The following is an 8,269-nucleotide window of genomic DNA, read 5'->3' on the forward strand; positions in this document are numbered from 1 at the left end:
GCACCTTCGCAGATGCCGCGATGCGAGCGACTTTAGCCATGGCACTAGCCAGACAATAATTCAAATTATCAGCCAGGATACAGTTAACACCAAATTCAGTCAAAACCCTTTTTGTTTTCCCCTTGCAATGACAAAATGTTGCAGTTTGGTAGGCAGAGACATACTGCAGATATGGTCGGCGCGCGGTGCCATGAGCTCCTCGACGAGCTGGTACACGACCCCCTTCACGCAGAAGCCTTGTCACTGTCGGGGACCCTGCTCTAGCACGGCGGCAAGAGGGGAGCCTCCTGCAGTTCTGTCCGAGGACACCCAACCGACGTGGACAATCATGAACACTTAAAAGTTACAATCTCGTTCCCCCTCTTTGTGTTCATCAGGTCTAGCTGACGTCGGGATAGCCGCTCCCTCGCCGACCTTGAATCCCTGCTGGGCACTCGACTGCATCTTGTGCTAGACTTGTGCATCAGGGCGTAAATGCACCGTATGAACTATGAACGGACAACCAAGCTACAAGCAGACAGGTTCAGAGCAAAATTAACAACATGGTCAGCCTGATGCTCGATGATGGTGAATGCGTGGGTTTTTGGTACCAGCACGTATATGATAGATCAGCAATTATAAATCAACTGATATAAACTGTACAAGCCTTTCCTTCAGACATAAACGGATATGAATTAGTCTCGCATGGCAATTGACATAAACTGTACAAGCCTTTCCAAACCGTCCTCATATATACGGTGTACTCCCTCTGTAAACTAATATAAGAGCGTTTAGATCACTATTTTAGTATTCTAAACGCTCTTATATTAGTTTACAGAGGGAGTACATCATAAAAGCCAAGTCATGATAATTAAATAACATCACTCATTCTTGCCTTCTGCAGGGCACATTCTTGTCTTAGATTTGTCTAAATACGGATGTACCAAGTAACATTTTAGTATTAGATACATCCGTATTTAGACAAATGTAAGACAAGAATTTTGGGACGGAGGGAGTACGTAGTTAGATGTCTCTATGCTGTTCAACATAGAAATCTGTACATAGTGATAATGCTTGTGGATCTCAAACAGCAGGAAATGAGCAACCAGAAAGACCAGCAGGCTTTCTAGAGTTGAATCTAGACAATCATGCAAGGAAAATGGTCTGAACTCTGAAGCAGCAGGCACATTGTATCAAGTATGAAACTCAAGTACTGCAGTGCATCAAATATCTCATTACGGGGGTGAATGATAAAAGAGACCTCCAGTTATTACATGGTACGTAAGATCACACAAGACATAAAGATTACAGTCGCACGAATCAAAGCAAACCATGACAAAACTAAGTGATGGAATAACGTGCAAATTAGACTACGGTTCCAGGAATTGTTCGGTCAATGGATGATAATAGCATGAATAAGAAGATAACCAACACCACGATTACAAAAACCATCGTCAGTGACAGTGGCACCAGAGGGCAGGAGGTGGTCGAGTGAGAGGGCAAAGCGTGAAGCAATCAGCAAAGCAGGAAACAGACTGAGGCTATCCTGTGAAGTAGAAGACAGTTTGGGCTGTAGGATGAGCCAGCCTGAAGCACTCCACCTCGAAGCAGGTTGCTGGAGGGCCTGCTATTAAGAAAAGTTTATAGTAAATGGAATATTTCAAAGATAAAAAATTGTATTGAAGTGCATATATATTACGAAAGACTGTATATCTATGACAGTGCAAAGATGGCCGACTGGAGCTAATTTACCTTTCCGTTTATTTGTAGGTGGAAATCTACATCACACTCCAAATTCCTTCCAGCGTATATGCGTGATCTTTTGCCAACTTTCTCCATCAGGTGCTCGGCAGCTCTCCTTCAACAGCTCACAATGACCCCATACACTTATCTTCTGGAGTGTGCTCGGCAGATCTGGTAAAGATGATATGTTGGGGCAGCTATGGATGTCGAGATTCTTCAGATTGGAGAAGCACTTCATATTTGTTGGCAAGGATGTCATTTTACACTTGAAGAATCTCATAGTCTTCACAGATGTGAAATTTGCGGATTCTTCGAATGAAATGAATGGTTCCTTGCATCTTTCAAGAGAGAGAATTGGTGGAACTGTGAAACCTTCAGCCGAGAGCACATTGTTGAGTATTACAGGATTGCTAACATAGAGTGAGTACTGGACTCGAAACTGTGAGATACACTCAGGAGTACATCAATCAAATGTACATGGTGAAGTTGCAGGGAAGAGAATCCTTCGAGTGTACATAAATCTGGCAAGTTATGCAATGATTTAACAGATGTTAGGCTACCAACAGATAAGCAGGAGGTGCTTCTGCAGCTGCTTATTACAATATTTCCCATCTGCGGCCAGTCCGCACAGAGGAATTCAGCTCCAAGCACACATTTTTCTATCCTGAGACTCTTAAGGGATAATGGCAAATATTCTGCTCCGCATGCCAACTCTAAAGAAGGGCATGAAGCCAGACTAACATTTGAAAGAGAGGTAGCAGCTCGTAAGCCCCCTAATGACCTGAGACACCAGATATGTTGGATGGACAACACCTCAAGTTTCGTCAAATGCAGGAGGACCTCTTCTGAAGGAAGTGTAGTTAAACTCATAATCTCTTTTAGGATCAGACTTTTCAATGAAGCCAGGCCATCAAGGCAAACAGCTAGAGCTCTATCTGTAATACTACATAAAGAAAGATAAAGTCTATGAAGTCCTGAGGGTAGAACCAGTGGAAGCCCAATGCTCCTTCGAAGAACGAGTCTCATCATCTGCTCGTGACAGTGTCTCCATGCCTTGATGATATGCACTTTTTTCCATACTTCATATTTCACTATTTTTAGAGCCCTTTCAAGGTTTTGAACATGTGACACATCATCATGCATCAATATCATCAACTTCTTTAGAAAAAAATGTTCCAATGAAAGTGCATTTTCAATATGTGATCCTGCATCCACCTCCCAGATTAAACCAAGTTGTGATGCCAAGTGGTCTGTTCTCACCATATTCTCTCCCTGATCGCTATGCTCCAACTCAGCGTTGGAAATAAATATAAGCAGTGGGCAATTGCCTACACTTAACATTTTAAGGCCTGGTTGAAGATAAGGTAATGCCTTCAGGTGTGGCACATTGCCGAGGATAAGTGAAGAGCAATTCTCAAATACCTTAGTATTGGATGGTATGCTTTGCAACGCGCTGCAATTAACAAAGCTCAAAGATTTCAAATTCTCAAAATACGAACCATCAAGTAACCAGCCTGGATACTTTGAAGATTTTTAACCCTTAATTGAAAGATTTTCAAGTTGAGGCGGTGGCATCAAGCCATCTAGAATCTTCAACTGTAAATTATCCACATTCAAATCTGCTTTCATATTAATCTCGCAACTCCAGACAAGATGCAAGTTGGTAAGATGACTTTTCTGATCCATCTTTGATTGTAAGGCTGTATGCTTCCCAGTGACATTCTCAAGATTTATGACACTTAAACTTCCACGAATCTCACTCATGTCCCTTAGTTGTTGCAACTCATAACCCTTTTTATTTAGCACAAAAAATTCTTCCAACTGTTGAAGCGAATTCAGCTTGCCAACATCAGGAATTTGATGCAGTTCAACTTTAGAGGATACGATAAGATGCCGCAACTTTCTTAAATTGCAGAGTGTCTCAAGCAAACTCTTAACTTTGCCAGTTTCTAATACAAGCAGGTGGTAAAGAGTACACAGTGATCTTGGTAATTCAGAAATCAGAGTTTCGGTGATGTTCAAATACCGAAGGTGCTTCAACTCACCAACACATTCTGGCAGCTTACTACTGCTATAAGATGACAAACATAGTACATGCAGCCTCTTGAAATTCCGTACTATCCAATTAAAAAGGTCACTTACATCATCTATTAGGGGATCTATGCTGATAATAGTGCGTAAATTAAGCAGCTTGCAGATATTTTGCTTGTGTTGCTTCATACTATCAACACGCACAGATAGATGTCGAACGGTAGATGGTATTTGTGTCACCTTATCACATTCCAATCTGAAGTATTCCTCTTTGGATAGCAATTCTGCTAGGTCACGAATGAGATCGTGCATAACATAGTATCTTCCATGAAATGGTTGAAAGAACGAAACAGAGATCATCTCCTTGAAGCAATCCCTCCCAACATCTTCAACTCTCTTGTTTTGGTTGTACGAATCTAAAAGGCCCTCTGCCATCCAAAGATGAACCAACTCATCAATGGCATACTTGTGGCCTTTTGGAAACAGGCTGCAATATAGGAAGCACCTCTTCATACATGGATCTAACTTCTCATAACTCCACAAAAGAGCACTCATAGGCTCACTTAGTTTGTCAATCTTTATAGTTAGAGCATCCTTCCATGCACTGGTATTTGTTTTCCCTTTCAACTGGGAACCCACTACTTTTGCCGCCAAAGGAGACTGGCCAAGCCTTTTAACAAACTCCTCTGCAAAATCTTCCAGCCTTTCACGCACCTGCGGATTTCTGATTTCTGGTCCAGAGAATGCATGGTGCTTGAACAGTATCAAGAATTGAGTATCTCCCATCTTTTCCAGAGGACACACTTCTTCACAGCAAAGAGCACCTGGAAATGTATCCCATCGAGAAGTTACCAATACTTTGCTTCCCATCTGTTGTGAAACCATAGGAGCTAAGAGTTGGTCCCATTCTCTTTCACTCCCGGGTTCAAACCAAACATCGTCCAACACAAGCAGGAATTTCCCTGATTGTTGCAGTATATCTGTCAACTTGCGCTGCAGAGTATCAAGGTTGTCAATGCGTGGGCATTCCCCTTGAGAAGCAGGTTCGATGATCTCCCGTGTATGACGGCGGACATCAAGTTTGCGTGAGATGCTTACCCACATTGTTATATCAAAATATTCTTTTGCCCTCTTGTCATTGTAAACGATCTGTGCCAAGGTGGATTTTCCAATGCCTCAAACTCCAACAGTGGCCAAACCTGAGTACATGGCTGTACTAGACTCAGTAATAGCAGTTGTGTTGGTAAGACGATCTATTATATGATCACGATCCTCGTCATGACCAATTACTTTCAGAGGTGGTAGTGATGTGGTCTCAGGAACAACAATTGATGTTATGGCGGGGCAGTCTCCATTATAACCAGAACCAGCTGGTAAGGATAGCAATTGATGGAAGTCCTTTATATGGCAAATTAGCTTTCTGTTCTCAGAGCTCAGATTGGACAGCCTGTTTGTTACAGAACGCAGAGGCTTCATAAAAGCTTTATTGACGGTGGACGCATTGGCCGGCATGGAATCTTTCCCCTTTGCTTTGCGCTTGAGGAGGTTGTACTCATGCTCGTCCAGCAAGTCTTCAGCCAGGTAGAAGCCTTCTTTGAGTTCATGAAGCCATTTGTCCAACTTGGGCTTGTGGTTTCCCTTGTCTGCTGCTTCAATCAACAACTCGAACTGTGGCAAGATAGTTGTCTCCAGTTCGTGGAGCTCATGGGCCATGTCCACATCGAGGTAGGTTGAAGCATCAGCAAGGAGCTTCTTCAAGACAGGTGATGCCGCCAATTTCAAGCTAACGCTTAAGGCAGCGCTAGCTAACGCCACTTCCATTGGGTTCCAGGGTTTACTTTTTGGGTTGAATAAAGTGAAGATAGAACCAGAATTGCTTCTAGACACAGTGATGAATAAGAAAGTTGTTGAAGTATTAGTAAATCGTAAGATAAGTTAGCCAGCTGCAACGGTGATATGAAAACAGAAACCTACTGATGGATCAGTAGACGATGGCAAAGACTAAGAACACTATATTGGGAGTGTGGAATGACCTGAAATCAATAGACGAGCAATCGAAAGTGCTTCTGGAACGGATGTAGAAATAACCAACGAATATAGCAGTGGATGAACACCTGTTGGAGTAAGAAACACAAAATACATTAGCAGGTTGCAAACGACGAAGATAATAAATAGAACTTTACAGCCAGATTATGAGAATAGCGTGGTGAGCTTACACAGATGTAGAAGTGGGAAGCAGAGTTGTAGGAGCCGGCACAAAGACGAGCCAAGGTTGCAGACCGTAGGAGCTAACAATGTTGTGTTGCAAGAGAATGAGGCAGAAATCTCCAAACAGCAGGTCAAGACAATAGCAGATGGTCCAGCTACTTGCCATTTCTTTAAGTTTAGCTGAGATGGAGTAGCTAATAAACTAACTAGTAGCCAACATGGACACACATCAACGATGATAATTGAAGTATAAAGTAGCAGAGGATAACATTGTGTGAGTAATACAAACAACGAGTTGGTATCCATCACCATTGCTGTCTCTTCATGCTTTCCAGGAAGCATCCTTATAGATGTTTCACTCGCAAGGAAAATTGTGAAAAAAATAGGACTTCCTTCAAACTGCATCCATAAATTACATACTCAAAAAGGAAAGGATTTTGTAGAGCCTAATTACTATAGGAGTGTACACGCAAAATTTGACGGAGTGCTTGCTATGCATAATACTCCCTTCGTTCCTAAATATAAGTCTTCGTAGAGATTTCACTATGGACCACATACGGATGTATATAGATGCATTTTAGAGTGTAGATTCACTCATTTTACTCCGTATGTAGTTTATAGTGGAATCTCTATAAAGACTTATATTTAGGAACGTAGGGAGTACTTTAACATCTTGCTATACATAATACTTCAAAAAGAAAGTGGCAAATTTCTAGCTAATGCACTGGAGTACATATCAGTATGTCACTAAATACATCATACTAATCATTGATATACCAGCCAGCTTTGAAATGAATGTACATACCTAAGAATCAATTACTTTTGTAGTTTCAGCCAGCAAAGGCGGACAGTTGAGCTATCAGCGCGCACTAAGAAACATCTCTCTGTTCATATGGCGTTTGGAGCCAACATCTCAATGTAGCTACACAGTCCATAGTTGGCGACTACAATAAGAACCCGAGAGGCAATCTGACGAACTAGTGTGTGCTTCTCGTTTTCTTCTTCCCCTAGTCCTACTTCCTTTTCTAGCATTTTTCTATTCTTTGGGTTGGTTGACATCAACAAGTAGCTAATGTAGCGATCTCACGTCTAACAATTGTAGACCAGTGAATTACTGTCTGTCCTGCACACCTAGAAGCAGAAAACAGGAAAGCATGCCTCAAACAATTAAGATATCAAAAATTCCTTTACAGCGAGAATATGATATGCCAGAAGAAAATTTGGGTACTATTACACAGCGTGTGTGTCCAGGAATCAAATTGATCCGACTATGCAATTAACGCAGGCCAATGCGTCACTCTCACAGGCGACATGGGGGAGACCCAGCCGCCGGCCACCGCAAGGGCTACTCCCCCCCCCCCCCCCCCCGCCTTCGCCGGAGGAGGCGACCGGGCTAAGCCCGTGCCACGGACCGTGGAGGCGGGGCGAGCTCTCTTTGGCGGTGTGGCATTTTCCCCTCAGATTCAAGGCCGAGGCGGCGGCCGGCCATGGCGTTTGTGTGGCCTACTCCTCCGTGCGCGGCGGCGTGCTGTTGGCTACCGGCGAGGTGCCCTTTCCTGGCGCCCCTGCTGCTCCCGATGCGGTACCAGATCCACGCATTGATCCCTCCAATCCGATCCGGGGTGCCGTGGCGGCGTGGGGCTGCAGGCTTGGCCTGATTTAAGGGGGCGGCCCTAGGGTTCCTCAAGTGACAAGATGAAGATCTGCTTGACACCTGTCCTTGATCTGGCCGGAGTGTCGGGTTCCGGAAGAATCCGCCGGCGAACTCCCATGGGCGCGTTATGCCTGGAGATTGCTGGATCGGGTGGGATCAGTCGTGCCCACTGGTTCTCCATTAAGGAGGGAGCGGTGCGAAGCTCTGCTATATGTTGCCATCATGGGATATGTTTAGTTCCATGCTGAAGTCAGAGGCAGAGAATATCATAAGAGCTGAGATCGGAGGATTAGTAATTGTAATTGGAGCCTTTGTGGCGATGAGAAACTTTCTTGGAGTTTCGAATTTTGTAGCAGAGGTATGTATGTGGGGGCGGCAGAATAGGTGGAGTTCAAAGTCTTACCTTTCATGGTAAAAGTCCAAGGTTGGTCTTAATTGGTTGTGCCTGGAAATGGCCTTGTTGAAGAAATTGTTTTGAGAGCGGGGACTATCTTCGGGGTGAAAACCTAAGGTCTACGACCGGGTGACGACAGCGCTTGTGCATTGTTCTCTTTTTTGAGGCGTCGCTTTTGGAGAATTTGGACTTCAGGTGTTGTTTTAGTGGTCGTTGTACTGCTGCTGCAAGGACTGGAATTCTGCAGCGAGGCTTTTCTT

General features: G+C 43.7%; 1 pseudogene; it reads right to left on the reverse strand.

Moving 5' to 3' along the window:
- Positions 1 to 1,755: 1,755 nt before the first annotated feature.
- Positions 1,756 to 6,104, reverse strand: LOC123083573 (putative disease resistance RPP13-like protein 1; annotated as a pseudogene).
- Positions 6,105 to 8,269: the final 2,165 nt, after the last annotated feature.

The sequence above is a fragment of the Triticum aestivum genome, chromosome 4A (assembly GCF_018294505.1).
Source record: "Triticum aestivum cultivar Chinese Spring chromosome 4A, IWGSC CS RefSeq v2.1, whole genome shotgun sequence".
NCBI classification, from domain to species: domain Eukaryota; kingdom Viridiplantae; phylum Streptophyta; class Magnoliopsida; order Poales; family Poaceae; genus Triticum; species Triticum aestivum.